Source organism: Echinops telfairi, unplaced genomic scaffold (assembly GCF_000313985.2).
Source record: "Echinops telfairi isolate 266 unplaced genomic scaffold, ASM31398v2 ScPeMD7_7421;HRSCAF=8459, whole genome shotgun sequence".
Taxonomy (NCBI): Eukaryota; Metazoa; Chordata; class Mammalia; order Afrosoricida; family Tenrecidae; genus Echinops; species Echinops telfairi.
In genome coordinates this window covers 5,525,843-5,545,742 of record NW_022111321.1, presented here as the reverse complement: position 1 = coordinate 5,545,742, position 19,900 = coordinate 5,525,843, and the positions used below count along the sequence as shown (strand labels likewise).

Below are 19,900 nucleotides of genomic sequence, written 5' to 3'. Positions count from 1 at the left end.
GACGCGCCGGGCCCGGCTCGCAGCTGCCGGCTCCCGGTCGCCGCTCCGGGCGGGCTTCTTTCCCGGGACTACTTGGGAACGGAGCCACCTCTTCGTCCCTTTCTGGAAACCAGGAGGTGAAAACTCGCCCCTGCGTTAGCAGCCCCGCGGCCTTTCGGGGGCCCGTCTAGGTTTCGTCCTGGTCCACACAGCCCTAACTTCCCTTGGGTTTTCCTCCATTCCCTCGCAGCTCTTTTTTGGACAGCCCCCCCCCGCCCCCCCACCGTTTCTTCTCGTTCCCTCCCTGCGTTTCCCAGTCTTCACTACTTGTAATTCATTCCGCAGCCCTTTCTCTGTCATCCTTTCTGATTTCTTTCGTCTGGGGGTTCTCGTCCGACCCTTTGCTCTTCACCACCCTCCCTGGTCTCTTCCACCCTTTCCCCTTCACTCTGATTTCTTTTCCCTGCTTGGCTGAAATACGTAAATAAAACATGTCCTCTGGAAGTCAGAATCTAGGTATCCAGTTACTTCTTATCTTCCAGGGGTGGTTTCCTTCCTGACTGTGCTATCACTTCTCCAGGTTGTGATTTTCTTGTACCAAATGAAAATGTTATCGAGGAATTAAGATGAAGACTTTAGTTTATGCTAGACGTATTTTGGGTGCTTCAACTAGACTATAAGTTACTTAAAGGCAAGGTTCATATCCTGCTCACATTCTCAGGCCCTAGCATCTTACATATATAGATAGGTATTCGATGTTAGAATTAGTAGATTGAATTAGCTAAGAAAAGATAGTATTGCATTCAATATGTAATATTGTACATTTATTTAAAGAAAGATTTTGAAGTTTCAAAATTAAAATGATTTACTACTGTAAAAACTAGAGAGCCAAGAATTTACTTGCTCATTTGTAAAATTCATTCAGAAAAAAACCGGCAAAATTATCATTTTATAGGAAAGTTATAAATAACAACTGGCTTTAAGGTCTATGGCTCAGCTAGCTATTTGGCATTTATCAACTAATCTTTCTAGTCAATACAGTTTCTTCCTCATTTAATATGGGGGTTTATCTAAAAAAATCTGTTAGATCCTTTTTTTACCCTAAGATTCTATCACTATATTAATGATAATATTTATTAAGATGAATACTTCCTTATCAGTTACTAAGATATTCTCCTTAGAAATAACCTTTGTTATATATTTTTTGAAATCACCATCAATAAATGTTATCTATTTTTATTACAGACCAATGTACCTAACTGGCTTTGCTACCTTTAACAGTTATTTCCTAATAAAAGAGAAAGCCAGCAATTTTTGTTAGCTCATATATGTATTTTAACTTCCTAACCAAAAATTAAATTATTGACGTGAATTTGAAAGGAGTTTGATTATAGTAGGTTAATCTGATCTTTTCTGGACATAAGTATATAAATGTGGTTTCCTAATTTCCGTGAGGGAATTCAGCTTTCCTTTCTCTCTGCCAGAAGGTAGGAAAATAGCATTTACTGACTGTCTGCTGTATAGAAGTCACATTAAGTTTTTTCATACATTGGAAGTAATTATCATACCTGTTTGTGGCATGTCTGGAGTCAACAGTGCAAAATAACTGCACTGCAGACATTTAGAAAGCTTAATTTTAAGCTTAATATGGGCTATCACTAAATAATAGGTGACAAATCACAGGATTGAGAATCATGGTTTTAGTAGCTAGGTCTACCTAGATTGCTGTTCAACTTTTACTTTTGTTAACCTATGGCAAAGCAAAATACAGATTATCTCAGCCTTTTGTAGAAATGCTGTCACCAAATGTAGTTTTTCGCTTTCAGTCTTGGTATAGATGTTTAATTAGGAAACTGCCTTGTGTATATATTTTCTTATCTTTTGCAACTTAATGATTAATGTTATTTAAAGTGTTAGTGTATCTTTTATGCATTAGATTGGCATACATTTCTGCAGAGTTTAGCTCCTAAAGAAAATTGTCTGTGAAGAAAATTATGTAAACTTTCCTTACAAAATAAAAGCCACATAACTGTATCTTTTTCTTTAGCTTAGCAACTGAAATTGATGATCTTATCCCCGGAAAAGTCCATTGCTGTCCAGTAGATTCCAACTCATAGCTACTCTAAAGGACAGAGTAAATCTCTACCCCTACAATTTCCAAGGCTGTAAATCTTGAGAATAGCTGGTATGCTGATCTTTCTGTTCGCATTCAAGTGCTTTACCATTGCCCCACTAGGGATCATCTCTGATTTCTGCAAATGCTTCTACTGTTAGATGAACACAGCCCCAATTTTTTTTTCCACAGCCCAAATTTTGTGTCATGTTGAAATGTAATAAAGAGATGTATTAAGTTCTTCTGGGAAGTAGAAGGAAAGGAATCTGAAAAATAATCTGCTAACCTATCTTGTTACCTCTTATTTTTGAAAATGACACTCTCCGTTGAAGTTGGATGAAAGGGTATTGTGTGGTTTGTAGTTCACACTAAGCATATGTTGCATCCTGGTATATGTGGGTGTGTTGTCATTGCAGAATTGCTGTTCTTAATTGCTTTGCTGTCTAGGCTATGATAGACCTGATGCCTTTTGTCACAAAATCACAATTTCATTTGTATATGATATGCAGACAATCATATCCTAGTCAGCTATAGTTATTTCATCTTATATTCTAAGAAAAAGTCATTTTCTTTGATAAAACTGACTTGTGACCGTCCTACCAGCAAGCTACTCAGCAGTTCTTGTATGCCCTGCTATTGTCTATTCTTCACATGTGTCCATGAGACAGTTGTGAAAATTCACCTCAGCACCTTGATAATCTGGTTGTAGTCCATGTTTGGTTCTTAGTGGTCTTGCTCTGGTTCTTAATGTGTGACATATATAACCATCCAAGCAACTGCCATTGAGTACATTCTGAAGCAAAGTGACCCTACAGGACAAGGTAGGACTTGTTCCCTAGGGTTTCTGAGGCAGTGAGTCTTCACAGGAGGAGACAGCTTCATCTTTCTCCCATGCAACTTGTATAGATCAAGCAGTACTGTGTATCTGATGACTGCAGTAGATGAGAGCTGAGCCTTCTGAATATACTATATGGTAAGTTAGGCAGCAGAATTTGATACCAAGTTGGTACTGTTGTGCTTTTTTAGCCCAGTTTTCTATCGTTACGTTTGTACACTACTGTAAAATGTACTGCTTGAGTAGATTTCATTGAATTTTTACAAAATCATTTTATTGGCTGGTCTTATAACATTCTATACCTTAATTGTATTGAGCATGTTTGTACATATCATCATTTCCAAATGATTTCCAAAACATTTTCTACTTGAGCCCTTAGTATAAGGTCCTTTTTACCCCACTTTCCCCCACCCTCCCATCTTCGTGAATCCTTGATCAATTATATATTGTTATTATTATTTCATAATCTTACACTGTCCACTGTCTCCCTTCACCCAGATTTCTGTTATTTCCTTCAGGGGTAGGACTATATATCTAACCTGGTGATGGGTTTCTCCTTTCTCCCCCTTCCCTATTCTGACCATCCCCCTACCCTCATGATGTCACTACTCACACTACTGTTCCTGAGGGGGTTATCTGTCCTGAATTCCATGTGACGAGAGCTCTTATTTGTACCAATGTGTGTTCTCCCATCTAGCCAATTTGTAAGGTAGAACTGGGTCATGGTAGTCGGTGGGTAGGGGGTGGGGGAAAGAATCATTCAGGAACTAGAGGAATGATATGTGTTCTGTTGGTGCTATACTGCACCTTGGTTGAATCATCTCTTCCTTATAACCCTTCTGTAGGGGGAATATCCAATTGTCTACAGATGGGCTTTGGGTCTCCACTCCAAACCCCCTCGTTCGCACCAATATAGTTATTTGTTTTGGATCTTTTGATACCCGATCCCATCAACACCTCATGATCACGCAGGTTGGTGTGCTTCTTCCATATGGGCCTATTTGCTTTCCCGCTAAATGGCTGCTTGTTTAACTTCAAGCCTTTAAGACCCAGATGCTATATCTTTTGATGACCTGGCACCATCCACTCTCTTCACCAAATTGGCTTATGCACCCATTTTGTCTTCTGTGTCATTGATCATTTTTTGATGGCGCACAATTAAACGCTAAAATACTAGTGCCTAATACGAACTCCGTGAATATTTGAATAAAATAAGGTGGACTGTTCACCACTGATTTCATTTGGTGCTTCCTCTCAAAGGATTAAAAACATTTTAGCCTGACAGCTTTCAAGTTCCTATGAGGCTTCTTGATACACCGAGCTGATTGTATTGGCCTCATTATCTCTTGTGTGCCTATAGCAATATTTCTTGAAGACACATAAAATGTCCCCCTCCTTAACTACCTATTTTTCCAGCTGCTACTTTTGATTGCTTTCTCTATCTGATGTGTTTTTCTCTTCATCATATGCCACCATACTGTAATTATTCTGGGGAACATGTATTTGCTGAGGCCACAAGTTCATTAGTATTATGAACATCTTATAATTACATTTAACTTATATTAAAAAATGAAAATGAAGCTATATATAAGGAAGTTAAAAGAATTGGTGGAAAATGGAATTAAAAGATAATGGAACTTTTCTGTGGCTTTTTTTCAATGCCCTTTTGTGTAATGTACATGCTCAGGTAAAGTAGTCCCCAACTAATTGCAATTTTAAATCTCACATTCTCCTTAAAATTATTATTGTTTGAAAAGAATGACTATTGGAATTCTGTTGCCATGGATTGTGATGATTCTTGTAGCTGAACAGGTAGAAGAGTTTTCAAGATAGTTAAACTAGGTCTGATTCAGTCTTAGGCAGTTGTGGAATAGGATGTTGGTAAGGTATTTGCTTCGGGGCTGCTTTTCTGAGAGTGGTGATGGATTCATGTCCAGTCACATTCTTACCCATCCTGTGTGTGACTTTTGGCATGTCTTTTGAGGCAACTAGCCAGGATTCCTGGTAGAAGCTAAAGCTTTGGAACAAAATTAAGCTAACAGGCAGAACCTTCAACGTTGGCTTTATTATTAACATTCTATCATATATTTATACTAATCTTGGGTCTATATCATGGTCCTGTTATTCCAGGATCCTGAAAGTAGAAGATTTAACTTCTGTTAGACAAGAGTGGTTATTATTGTGAACTAAACCATAATTATTATTGAAGTTTTTCAGAAAGAATACATGAAGAGGTTAATTATTATTAAAAGTCATTCAAATTAATACAGAAGCTAAGATTGGACACTATACTTTTCCTGCATTTCTCCTTACGGTTTTATGACTTGTCTTATAATCGTCTAGATCAGTGCTTTTTAACATGTGATTATCAAAGTAGAAGCATCAGGATTCCTTAAAAATATTATAAAAATCAGTTCTTGAGTACTGCTTTAGATCTAACTGATTAAAATATTTTGAGAGGGTGTCCTAACAGTTTGTATTTTCAGAAGCCTTGCAGGTGACCCTGATGCCTGCTGCAGTTTGAGATCTGTAGTTGAGGGCTTCTAACTCCATTAACTTTAGCTGAAATGGAATAAATTATGGCAATAAGTGAGTGAATAGAGTATGTTAGAGCTGTAATCAGCCTATTGCTTGGTAATATTTTTGAAAAAATATTGACCAAAGTAGTGGAAGATAAATGTTATTTCCTATGGATTTTTACTTTATCTGATGTTTAGGAAGTTTCTTGAGACTTTTTTTTAAAATTTAAATTTATGTTACTTTATTTGAATTTTAGGAAATTTCTTGAGACCTTTTTTAAAAAAATCTACACTTAAGTTATTTACACTGATCAAGAATACATTTTTTTTGAGTCTTAAAAATGGAATCTTGAGGAGATACATGAGTGGTAATTTATATTTAGAAAAATAAAGTGTAGAAAAAGAATTAAAAATCCAGGAGGTCATCACCTGAGTTAGTAATGCAGGGATTATGCCCAAGGGAAGGAAATAAACTGGATGCAGATGTCCAGAAAGCAGTAAGTTTACTTTGGAAAACTGCCAGATTACTCCTATTGTATTTGAAATCGTCAGGGGCATAGGCTACATGTGACACAGGATTTGACCAGTGGAAATCCTCCAGATTTTAGTGTGGAATATTTTTCCTTTTTTAAAGGAAATTGGATTTGGATATCTAAAGCACTTGTAATGTTTGTGCTTCCTGCAAGATTTAGCCAAATTGATGAAGAAGATTAAAAAGTTAGAGAGGTAATAGGCCAGAATAAGGATTGATTTTAGTTCTTTTTAGCAGCACCTTCTTTTCTATGGGACACCATTAAAAACAGAACTATTGGGGGCAGGTGGGCCTGTGGAGTGTGTGTGTGTGTGTGTGTGTGTGTGTGTGTGTGTGTGTGAGAGAGAGAGAGAGAGAGAGAGAGAGAGAAAGAGAAATTGACAAAAGATTATTAAAGGTGCTTCCTAGTTCTTCCTCTGGCCAAGTATATAGAAACCATGACAGTAATTGCTAGTGAATTTTCTTTTTCAGAGATTCTTTTGCAAATATTGATGTACTTGATTCTTGGATTCTTTAAATACTTTTTAGCCTTATGAAATAAGGCAGGTACTAATTTAAATAAAATAAAAACTAACTTTAATATATTTTAATGATTTTATTTAAGAACGTGCAAATCCTGATATTTGGAAAACTTTTCCTTGATTTTTTTTTTGAAGTTAGGATGTAGGGTTAGCATAATATAACAAAATTCAAACCAGCATTAATTTATAACGAGAAAACTTTATTCCCCCACCCCCACATGAAAGTCCAGAGATAGTCAGTGCACACTTGGCATGGTGGGCATGAAGTGTCAGAGAAACAGTCGTTCTCATTACTGCCTCCCAGTCCCAAGGTTACCTCATGAACCATCATGGTTGTTGAGCTTTGCGTCATTGTGCATCTTTATTCCAGTAATAGGAAGGAAGAAGAGAAGGGCGCCCCCCCCCCCCCTTTAAACCACTCTTTCTTGAAGTAGGAGATACTGTCCCCTGAGGGGCACTGGACCGATGGAGTAAGGGGGCCTACAAAAGTAGGTACCTACACTTTATTGTTGTGGATTATGGAGCTTAAAAGTCTTTAATTGCCAGGGGGCACTGAGTAATTTTCTTTTCGGAAAAGGAGGCAGTAGGCCATCAACGTTTGTGAACCTATGCTTTATATTATATATATAAATATCTATGTATAATTAATTAATTAATTAAAAAATTTTCCCCAGAAGTCATATACTATTTTGTAGCTTACATCTAGTTGACCAGACTGTGGTCCCATGGCTATACCTAGCAAGAAGGAAGACTAGGATATTAGGTTTAATACAGGAGTAGGAGCCTTACCTTGAAGAAGCTCTCATGGTGCTGTTGGGTAAGCATCAGACGGCTAAATGCAAGGTTGGTGGTCCAACCAACGTTGTAATGGAGAAAGATGAGGCAGCCTCTGCATCCACCTGTATGGGCTCATCAGGAGTGGGAAGCAGCTCAGTGGCAGCTGGTTATTTGGTTGGTCATAAAGGAATAAGGAGAATGGATGTTGACGCCTGCTGCTTCTCATCAGCGACTTCTCCTTTGCATTACTAAAAGAAAAATAAAACCCAGACATTTTCCAGTTAAAATCTGTAACTTTACTGAAGTCAGAGGCATTCGTATGTTTTAAAAATTAAATGAAATAAAGAAAAGCAGAGGGAATTTAAAAAGTTCATGGAAAAATGGAGTGAAAAGATAATAGAATTTTCCCACCAAGTTTTTGAAGCCCCCTAGTAGATAAGAAGGAGAAAGAGGGGTTTTCTACTCCCATAAAGAGTTATGGAAACTCACAAACACAGTTCTACCGTGTCTGCTTCAGTATGGATTCACCCTGTGCGCGGTTCTACTCAGCCAGGAGGGATAATCTGTCATACCTTAAATTCTGAGGTTTTTTTAAACCTTTTTTATTGGTACGCATTTAACCAAACAAACTGAAAAACCCCAATGGTGATCAAGTCCATTCTGACTCATACTGAACCTAATTTAGGACCATAAAATGAAAGTAACATTTTATAATACTGTATCATTAAGTAGAGGACAAATGGAAAGCAATTTCATATCTTAATTTTTGAGAGTACTCAAGGCATTTGCATGGTCGTGCAGTCGTGAGAGGATGAGGCTTACTCAGCATATTCCTCTTCACTGTAATGGACTATTATTTCTAAGCCAAGTATCCATGTAGTCTCTTTCCCCCAGAATATTGTATCAGGTTTTACTTAGATATTTTCTTTCCTTTCAGTTCTAAGGGTAAGACCACCATAAGAGAAACAAAGGTGGACATTTTAGACCAGGCTGGTGTATAAAAGCTTTTTTTTTTTTTTAATGAATGCTTTGGTCAATATTTTATATAGCTTTGGCCTAAAATTGTCATTGAAAATTGGGAGAAAATAGATTCTTACCTATTCTTGTGTCATCTAGCATTTAAGTTAGATAGTAATACTCTAACCCTATACTTTCAAACATACATAGTTAAGTCATATGGGAGTGAGTAACGAGTGGCTTCTTCTGCATTGATACAGCTTTTATTCATTGTTGCATAGGACTTAGCATGAGTTACAAATATATCAATTCCCCCTGGCAACAAAATTGCCTGAAGGGTAGCAGTGAGTGAGTATAGTTGCTTAAGCAGACTTTTGTTGGAGGTTGTGCACAAGCAAAATAAGTAATAACTTTGCCTAGTGAAGGCATAGTAATATATAGGCACTAATTTTCTTGAGTTGGACCAAGATGCCCAGAAAAGCTTAAAAATAGAAATGTATTGAGGTAGAGATATCCTTTGTTACTGATATTGGACATATTCTGCCTTTATAACCAAAGACAGAACTTAAAAATGGAAAAACTTAAAATTAATATCATTTAAAGATTATTATCAGCACTACAGGGATACTTCAAAAAGTTCTAGGAAAAATGGAGTGAAAAGGTAATGGAAATTTTTTATGAACTTACTGAAGTCCACTCGTATGATGGACCTGTATTAGAGCTTTGGTTTATAAGTGATAGAATAAAATAATAGTAGTGGCATTAATAATAATAATCATAATGTACATAATGCCACTTAGTATTTATTAACTGCTCATTACATTCTGACTTGGTATAGTGTTTAGTCTCTTATATGTGTTTGCTCTTCCACTCCATGCAAGCAACCATATAGACAGTATTATTGCTTCTGTTTTACAGGTGAGGAAGTGGAAGATTAGAGAAAGCCATTTTCTGTTTAAGCTCGTTTGTCTGACCAAGACTCTAAGCCAGTATGTTGTAACAATTGATCATGCTCAAAGATCTGGCACTTCCACGTTCAGGCTGAGACTGATCCATTAAGAGGGTTGGTAGGTGGATAGGGCAGTAGTACCAAAAGCATGAGTTCCCTTGATGAGCTGCCCTACTGACAGGGATAATACACAATACCTTAGCGAGTTGAGCAAGCCTGTATTTGGAGATAATTTTTGTTTGCCCTGAATGTTTTATTCTAATAGAAGGTGAGATTTTTTTTTCTTTGATGATTAGGAGGGCATTGTCAGCCAAAAGTATAGTTTTACATTTTGATGAACAGGCCATTTTTGAAGCAAGTAAATATAAAAACATGAAGCAAATGCCAGCCCCTCTCTGCAGGCTTTAAAGAATACTTGAGAATAATTTATTACAGAATTCCCTAAATATCTGAATTCCCCTAAGTTCCTTTGTGTTTGTTTACAGTTAATGTGTTAAGAGCCATTGACATTTGAAGATCATCAGAACTGAAGATAAAACATCTCAAAAATTATAATGTAAGTGAATGGGAAAATTAAAATTAAAAATAGATAAAAATTATTATCGCCAGCAGTAATTCTGGGACTTATAAACTATCCCAAATCCTTTGTTCAGTTCTACCTGGGAGAAGTCACTAAGCTTTTATTCATCTGGTTATTTTCCATTAGACTTATTTTGGCTCCCCTGTCCTTTTTTCCCCACCCTGTTTCCTCCTGAGTGATTGTACAGCTTGGCTTGGGCAGAAAGTGACAAGTGCTTATGTTATTTTAAAATATGTATGTGTGCAGAGACTGGGGTCTTCTTTTTCCAGCAGTTGATGTACATTATGTATTTGACCCAGTTTTAATTTTACTCCCATTTTGTATGTTGCTTAATAAAAAATGTGACCAGTTAGTTAGGCTCTTACCCTTGTGCCCTCCCAGTCTATTTCCTTTCTTCTTTCTTCCTACTTCGCCCCCATCTGTAAATCCTTATTTAGCATCTACTATGCCCTGCACACTATCCTGTATTCTAAATTTCTAAGGTCTTGGTCCCGAAGCCCAATATAACATCGTTATATACTGTAGGAGGTCATTAGACATCCAGTTAGTGTTTTTTACAGGTGATTGAGAACACTTGTACTCCAGTCACCTGTAGTGCTTGGTGAAAATTTACCTTCCGAGGCCCTAGCTCAGATATTCTGAATCACTGGGCGCGGGCCCAAGAATCCGATCTGCACTTAAAATTTGAGTCACAGATCCAAAGGCTTTTTAGATTTCAGTTCCACTCTGTAAGTTTGCAGATGAGGCAGTAGGCTTAGAGAAGTTCGGTAACTGACCCAAGGGAACAACACTTGATAACACAAGTTGTTTTGGTACCCTCAGGGTCATAGCACTGTGGAAGGCCAGAACCGCACTCCCGATCCCTGGTTCTGTGCCGCACTCGGTTAGGGTTGTGGTTGTTAGGACAAACAGCGTCACTGTGTTTCATGTCTATAGAACCACACACTACACACATAGAAGCTCCCTCACACCACATATAAGAATGGTGATCCTGAAAGAAGTCATACAAATAGTATGCATGAAAAACATGTAGTATTTCTTCATCTTTATTATGTGACTGATTATGATTTTAAAATCAAGCCTGTCGTTTGTGAGGTTGGTAGTCCACCCACAGCCCACAGCACCAGTTAGGTTCCTAAAGGGCCCTCAGATTGCTACTCGCTCATAGCAGCCCTGTACAATGGGATAGGACTGCTGCTGTTGGCTTTCTGAGACTCACTTTTAACGGGAGTAGAAAGCCTCATTTTTCTCCTGTGTGGGTTTTATACCTCAAGCTCACAAAACTCACTGCCATCAAGTCATTTCTGACTCATGGTGACCCTATAGGACACAGTAGAACTGCCGTCTGGGTTTCTGAAAATGTAAATCTTTACAGTAGTAGAGAGCCAATTTATTCTTTGTGGGGAGGCTGGTGGCTTAGAACTGCTGACCTTGTAGTCTGCAGCTCAATGTATAAGTACTATGCCACCCAGGCTCAAGAACGCATCAATATCAGCTAACCTCACATGCCTCGCTAAAGAGAAGCAGTTCCATCCCTCACATTCGGGATGAGTTAATTAAATGTTAGACCAGTGTGGTCTGCAACAACAGGAATAACTTACTGTTAAAACTTTGTTTTTCTTGTGGGTTTCTTAAAGTACCTTTTTAGGAGTACTGTATATACTTGTATATAAGCTGAGTTTTCCAGCACATTTTTGATGCAGTTTTTGTGGTAAAATTAGCTCCCTAGGCTAATATTTGGGTCGGCTTATACTCAAGTATATATGGTAGTTTTATTTGCTTTGTATGGCATCTCATGCTTTCTACAAGTCAGAGAGCTTAAATAAAGTTATCTTACGTTTGTAATACTATATTCTGGTAGTTGATATTTATACTTTAGAATTACTGAGATAATTCTCAAATATGTTTTTTAACTGTAAAAGTTTGTTAATTTTAGTGAATTTTATATATATTTCATATTGTGTTAGGGATGTTATATTGTTAGTTAACTTAGTTATACAACTGTAACCCTACATTAGTAATTGTAATTATTCTATTAAAATATTTTGCAGTTCTCAGATCACTAAGTTTCTAGTTATAGGATGCCCTTGTCTAATTTTTGTGGATTAATTTGGGACATATCTTAATTATGAAAAAATTTTTAATTGACATCTTTAAAATAGCCTATTTATACAAAATAAATGAAATGTTTTCTTGTTCTATACTTCTAGATTGAGCTCTGAAAAGGAAGTTAGCTGTTAATCTCTCATTTTTTAAAATTTTGGAATACTAATTAATGATAAGGCACATGCCTGAATGTGGAAGACTTATGAATATTTAAATATATTTGTGAACAAACAAACTGACATTTAGCATATTTTTAAATATTTGTGAAATGCTTTGAAAACAGTAAAATTTAACAAAATATAAAGTTCTGCTATTGCGTTGATGATTTGTGTACTGAATTTCCTTGTGATTTAATTGAGATTTACTATTTAATTTAAAATCAGAAAGAAAAATTCCTGTGATTGCCACTTGTGATTTTTCTCTTATTTCTTGAACTCTGATTTTATTGAACTTCTTTAAGTGAATGATCCTAGAATAAGTGCCCACGCACTCAATACTGTCATCAATTTTAATTCCTAGGGAGCCTATAGGCCCTTTTGGGGGTTGAATGACCCTTTCATAGGGGTCGCTTAAGACCATCTGAAAACACATAAATATTTCACAATATATAATTACATACTGTTTTGTGATTATTCACTATGCTTTAAATATGTTTAATTATGTTCAGTTTGTAACACTGAAAATACATCCTGCATATCAGATATTTACATGACCATTCATAACAGTTGCAAACTTACAGTTATGAAGTAGCAACGAAATAATTTTATGGTTGGGAGTCACCATAACATGAGGAACTGTATTAAAGGGTCATGGCATTAGGAAGGTTAAGAACCACTGCTATAGACAGAATAGAATTGTCCTACAGGATTTCCACAGGAGCCCTGGTGTTACAGTGGGTTATGTGTTAGGCTGCAACCTACAAGATCAGCTGTTTAGATTTATCAAACACTGACCAGAAAGTTGAAGCTGTCTGCCGCCATAAAAATTTACTGTCTCATACTGTCTTATGGGTTCAAAGTACGAAGAAGTTTGTTTTGGAAATGTTGATGGCAACATATGTATTGGATGCATTGTTAAAAGATTTGTAAGAGCCCCCCAATAAAATGAATAATTAAAAACAAAATTTACTGTTTCAGAAACCTAAAGAGCAGTTCTATTCAATCCTACAGGGTTACTGAGTTAGAATTGACTTGCTGGCAGTGAATTATAAGATTTCCAAGCCTGCAAATCTGTATAGAAAAAGCCTGTTACATATTTTTCCCATAGAGTGGTTGGTGGATTTGACTCTTCAACCTTTCAGTTTAGAGTTATGCTCTTTAACCACTGTGCCACTAGGGCCCTTTAGATCCTGTAGCCAAACCCAAACCACTGCTATTAAGTTGATACTGTTCAGAATATTGAAAGTTTTCTCTGTGCTTGGCTACATTGTCACTTACATAATTTCAAAAACTGTTCAAGGTGTTTCTGTATTTCTGTAGAAAAAAATGTTAATTGAACGAGTAAACACACTGCCCTTGAGTAGATTGAAATTCAAAGTAATGCTATAGGACAGAGTAGAACTGTTTCCCAATCTGTAATTTTCATAGAAGTAGACAGTCTTATCTTTCTCCCTCAAAGTGACTGGTGGGTTTGAACTGCCGATCTTTTGCAGTTCTCAGCTCTATGTTTATTATGAATGAACGTTTGATAAATACCTTAATGCAATAAATGTAGCTACTGGTAATATTAACACATTTTATGTAATTGTTAAGGGAATGAAGCCATTTCACATTACCATCTCAGTTATTCTTCAGAACCATTTTGTGAGATAAGTACGGTAGGTCCTCGTGCGATAGATGAGTTACCACCCCTGAAGGTGACATGTTTGCTTAGTGAAGACATGGAACCAGAACTTGAACTTTAGCTCTAAATAGCCTACTGTTTCTTTTGCACAACATAAACTATAATACGGAAGTGATAAAGTCTCAGGGATTATATGTACAATTTATTGTTTAAAGAAATTCTAAAAATTTGAAAAGGGTGGACAAGTTCCTCTTTCCTGCTTTGGTCAGATGAGTTGTAGTGAGGCCACACGTGTTACCAGTAACTGCTGCGTCAAGTTTATCGGCTGTAATCTTTAAGGTTGCAAATTGCTAGGTCTGTTCTCCCAGGGATCCTCTGTATGGGTTCAAACTGCCTTTCTGTTAGTTAGCAGCTAATGCTTAACCTTGTCACTGGGGCTCCATCACCTTGTCTGGTCTTCTGAATTATTCAGTGCTTACTGATCTTTAGGAATCTGAGGTACTGCTACTTTTAACAACTTAGATGGATAAAGGATTTATTCTCGGCATGGCTACCAGTGTGTACTACCTAAGGTTACTTGCATTTTAAAATGTTTCAAACAGTAGTGATCAAGATTTATCAACACATTGAACTATATAAAATTTAAAAATCTGTTGTATGATATGATACAGTCTAAAGTAGTGAAAAACGTTGGTTTATTCTTAGTCCTGGATTGTTTAGTTCTGATTCTGTTCTCTGGATAAGTCACTTGATAGCTCTGAGCCTTGGTTCCTTCATCTGGGAAAAGGGTAAAATGATACCTGCTGCTCTACCATTATGAAAACTGATGATGATTGTGATAATCATGAAAACACAGTAATGACTGATACTTATGTGGTTCTTAACATATGGTAAAGCCCTGTGTAGGGCTGTACGAAAAGCCATAGATGTTACGAGTTGGACTGCTAACTAGAGGGTCAGCAGTTCAAAACCACCAGCTGCTCCAAAGGAGCTACCCTATTCTAAAAGGGTCACTATGAGTTGGAATTGACTTGATAGCAGTGACTTAGAGGTTTCAAGTGTTTTGCATGTATTAATCCTTTTAATCACCACAATCCTGCGAGGTGTAAGAATTATTCTTACTTTATAGATAAGGAATCCAAGTCATAGAGAAGTTAATTAATTTTCTTAAGGTCACACATCTGGTAGGAAGTGGAATCAGAATTCAATACCAGGATCTCTCCTTAGAATTGGCAATATGTATGGAAGATATATGTGTATGATAATGCACTTTGACCTTTGTGAAGAGGTATGCTAATACAAGTATGACTTATGAAACCCAAAAAACAATCATATGTTCCTCAATGTTATATAAATAGAGATGTAGAAAAAAGATAAAAGCAAGTCAACAACCACAAAACAGTCTCTTTTGGTAGTTTATAATTTCTATCAACCAAATTAATCTATTAAGTAGTAGAATATTGAATATTTTAATATCTGGATGGAATAGTATTCAAAATTATGCAGGGAAGTCCTTGGTAAGTATAAGTCACTGAATGAAACCAATACTTTAGATTTTTGATTTAATATTTCCAGGTCAGAGAGAGAATTGTAAAATATCTTCTTTTGGTAGAGAATTGTAAAACATCTTCTTTTCTCAGTTCCTGAGAAAAAAAAGAACTAAAAAACCTGGGTTAACTTTACTTATATGACTTTGAAGTGCATAATGTTTATCTCATACTGAAAGAGTAGTGATAGATTAATAGGAATAATTGATTTTACTCTTGGCTTAGAAAAACAAACCAAAAATCTATCTAGATGACCTAAAAAATTGGTATGTAATTTTCTATTTTAATAATGAATTCAGATTTGCCTAAAGGGGTAAGAATATGCTATGATAGGCTATTTATATATGTTTTCTGTATGAGGGGATTAAATTTATTTTTAACTGTTTTCTTTAAATTCCATGGATTTTGTGAAATTCCATTGTTCTAGCCCTGGTTAACGTTTCAGTAAACATTTATTAAACAGATCAACTTCCTTCTGTAAGTGTTCTACATTGATACTTCAATTTGGGAGGGAAGTGTTTCTAAAAGGAAATATGTTTTCTTAATATTATGTTCTAAGCTGTAATAATATGGCTGATTTTCAGTTTGTATCTTTCAGTTAAACTGATATATAATGCTTTCTGTTATGAATCCATGTAAATTTTAATGTCATGTAGCCATCACCTGATTTTATATAAGGCTTTCTAATTGGTTTACCTGGTTCAATCATGGCTCCTGAAGCAACACTGGAATGGGTGTACCCACATGTTTAAAATGTGGGTGAGCCAGAACCAGAATAATTGCAGGACAAAGCTGTGCTATAAACTTTTATTTCCATTTTAGGAAACAAGGGCAGTATGTGTTGCATAGCAACCAAGTCCCTTGAACAACTGCATCAGAAGCAACAGTGCTCTGCTCAAAGATAACGGCTGGCTGTGCCACTTTGAATGTGTGTTGCTCTCCACCGTCTTGGCAGTAAACTAATTTCCCTCAAGCTTCTGAAAAGATTCACTGGGTTTGTCCCAGTCTTCCTTTTTATGCCTATCCGTTCCAGTTCGTGTTCTGGATCCCTCAAATCTTAACCATTGAGGTCTGTGCTAGTTTTGCTTTGTCAGCCATGACTGAAATGGCTTGATGCTCTGGTTTGAATCCGATATCTGAAAGGTTTTTAACAAGCTCCTTTGAGTGGTTGCTGAGAATATTGGGGTTGGGGCTGGCATTCTCTCCTACACTGCAGTCCTCTACTCATCTGCTTGGACATACACATTTTGCCTAGAATCCTTTGTTTTTGACCATGAGTTATGTATTTATATTTCCCAGTAAGATCTTTAAAGAAAGAAAAAACACCTTTAAAGAAAGAAAATAATACATATTTCTTTATCTGAGCTGACTTTTCTGACTTGTTACAGTATCAAATAATAGGCATTGTTTTTTAGCTCAGGAAATATTGTTGATAGACTTGGAAGTACAGTTAGACTAACTAAGCTCAGTTTAGGGTCATGTGTACCTTAGAATCTTCCGATTTCTCAAACAAGTGACAACTTGTGCCAGTTTGAAGACTGTTACATAAGAGCTCAACTCCCTTTTGTTTCTCTGAAGAATAAAAAGTGGAATCTCATCTCGGTCAATTAGATGCGAACATGATAAGAACATTTATACCATAAATTTTATCCTATAGATTTTTTAACTTAAAAAGTAGCTCTGACCAGGCCTGTCACAGCCTCCTTGCCACTGCCTCACACCCCCGCCACCTCCTGGCAATGTAACTGAGAGAAATTAGTGGAACCCAAATGAAGGCTGAGCATGATAGTGGGACAAGAGGAAAGTCAAAGGAAATAGAGGAAATAACTAGGAGACAAAGGGTATTTATACAGGTCTAAATACTGGCATGTGCATATGTAAATATATTTATATAAGACAGTGGGGAAGTAGATCTGTGTGCATATATTTATAGGTTTAAGGCAGCAGATGGACATTGGACCTCCATTCAAGTACTTACTCAATGCAAGAACACTTTGTTCTATTAAATTGGCATTCCATGATGCACACCTTCCTGACAGGATCGCTGAAGACAAATGTGTGCATAAGCAAATGTGGTGAAGAAAGCTGATGGTGCCCAGCTATCATAGCATCTGGGGTCTTAAAGGCTTGCAGGTAAACAAGCAGTCATCTAGCTCAGAAGCATCAAAACCCACATGGAAGAAGCACACCAGCCTGTGTGACCATGAGGTGTAGAAGGGACCAGGTATCAGACATCAAAGAAGAAAAAAATCATATCAGTTATGTGCCCACCTTCCTGATATGGTCACTGAAGACAAATTTGTGCATGAGCAAATGTGGTGAAGAAAGCTGATGGTGTCCGGCTATGAAAAGATACAGTGTCTGAGGTCTTAAAGGCTTGAAGATAAACAAGCGGCCATCTAGCTCAGAAGCAACAAAGCCCACATGGAAGAAGCACACCAGTCTGTGATCACGAGGTGTTGAAGGGATCAGGTATCAGGCATCATCAGAACAAGAAATCATCATTGTAAATGAGGATGACTGCAGAGTGGAGACCCAAAGTCCATCTGTAGGCAACTGGACACCCCCTTAATGAAGGGTCGCCGGGAGGAGATGAGCCAGTCAGAGTGCAGGGTAGCAATGATGAAGCAAACAACTTTTCTCTAGTTCTTAAATGCTTCCTCTCCCCACTTTCATGATCCTAATTCTATCTCACAAATCTGGCTAGACCAGAGGATGTACACTGGTACAGATAGCAACTGGAAGCACGGAATCCAGGACAGATATCCCCTTCAGGACCAGTGTGGTGAGAGTGACGATACCTGGAGGGTTGTGGGAAGGTGGGGTAGAAAGGGGGAACCAATTACAAGGATCTACATATAACCTCCTCCCTAGGGGGTGGACGACAGCAAAGTGGGTGAAGGGAGACATCAGAAGGCAGTGTAAGATATAACAACATAATTTATAAATTATCAAGGGTGCAGGAGGGAGGGGGGAGTGAGGAGGGAGGCGGAAAAAGAGCTGGTATTAAGGGTTCAAGTAGAAAGCAAATATTTTGAGAATGATGATGGCAACAAAAATACAAATGTGCTTGACACAATGGATGTATTTATGGATTGCAATAAGAATTGTACGAGCCCCCCCAAAATGATTTTAAAAAAAGTAGCTCTGACATAGCACTAAAGAAAACAATTACGAGCTATAAATTCTCCTGTTTTTTGATATTGTTTTTCTACTTTGAGGATTCTGCAAATATTCTGACTGTAAGTCTTTTTATGTCTCAAATACTTTATACACACTGCAGGCCTTGTATTATTTTCTTTTTAAGTAAAATTTTGCAACAGAATGACTAATAGCGCATGAACAGTGCTTATGACACTAGACCATTGTGTTTGAGAGCAAAATTTGCATTCCTGGAAAAGCTTGTTCACAATCGGACTATAGAACACATTCTTAAATGTGCTTGGGCAAACATGCTTCGTGAGTGCTTGGGACATTTTACTTACAGGAAAGTGTTTTTCAAAAAAGACCTTTTCTTTCCATGGAATACTGAAGAAAAATGGAATTGGCTGTAGGAGAGATGCAGTTTAATGAAGGCAAGTGATTTAGATCTTATTGTAATGACTGGAAATGAGAGAAAGGCAGACTCGGCCAAATCCTCTGGAGGCCTTTGTCTACTAGCCTGCATGTGTCTTGTTCCAGGTTTCTTCGTTTCGTTGAGTTACAATGCTGCTACGTGTTTATCCGCATCTCTGTTGTTTAGAAATACTTAGAGACTTTTGTAAGGTTTTTTTAGTGGATTTTGACATAATCACGAGGAACAGGGAATTTCAATTTTTGTTCATTGTAAAATACTCCATGTGTTGTGACTGACAGTAATGATAATTCCAGGGACTGTCTAGCTGTCTCAATAGTCCAGCAAACTAGTAGGCCAGAGAGAGTGTAGATGCTTTGCTGAAAGTAGTGGAATTAGTTTATGCTTCAAGTTTTGGGCTCATCTTTTGCTTGAAATATCAGAAGATTATACAGGGTGTGTGTGAGAGAGAGAGAGAGAGAGAGAGAGAGAGAGAGATGCGAGATGGGATTTTTCTAAGTAATTCACAGTAACTGCATTTTTTTTAAGTTCAAAAGTTTATATATTCATTTAGTGTTAATGAAGCCATTTTACTTATAGACCTTTAGTGAAAAGCACTCTTAGGACCAAGTACTTTGCTTCATTTTAATTTGATTAATAGGTTCCTTAATGAACAAGGAGAACTTTGATTTCATATTATTTCCTGTCTAAAGAAGATGCTGCTATATTTTCACAATGCGACTTGTTGAACACTTTACCAGTTGAATAGTAGCACTAAGCATTCTACCTATCGCTATGTTCGCTTTTTGTGTTCCCTTTGTATCCTCTATGTTCCTTTGTTTTCTCACTGTAAAATTATGAGATACATACATACATGATATCTTCATTAGATTGTAAATCTTTTGATTTAATGAATCTAAACCCCTTGAATGAATGAATGAACGTATGTTCAATTGATCTGTGGTTGGGTAGAATGAGAAGAGCAGAAGGGGAGATGACAGAGGTCGTTCATTTCAGGTGGAGTACCTTAGTCTTTATCCTTTCTTGTATTTTTGGCTTTGAAGTATGAGTACAGTTTGAGGTGATAAGAGAACCACCTCCTACCTGGAGGTAGATTTCTTTGTCAATGTGGCATTAATAGGGATGCTTG

The 19,900-nt window shown here is 37.0% G+C and overlaps 1 protein-coding gene across 2 annotated transcripts in view; it reads left to right on the top strand.

Moving 5' to 3' along the window:
* The first annotated feature begins 73 nt into the window (after positions 1–73).
* Positions 74–19,900, top strand: part of MTMR2 (myotubularin related protein 2) — a 90,627-nt gene continuing 70,800 nt past the window's right edge. The window contains exons 1-2 of one of the 2 annotated variants that reach the window (XM_045297771.1): positions 74–116; positions 9,668–9,738. The gene's annotated coding sequence lies outside the window, so the exon portion shown is untranslated. The remainder of the gene's footprint in view (positions 117–9,667; positions 9,739–19,900) is intronic. The other variant, XM_045297770.1, reaches the window with a different exon arrangement.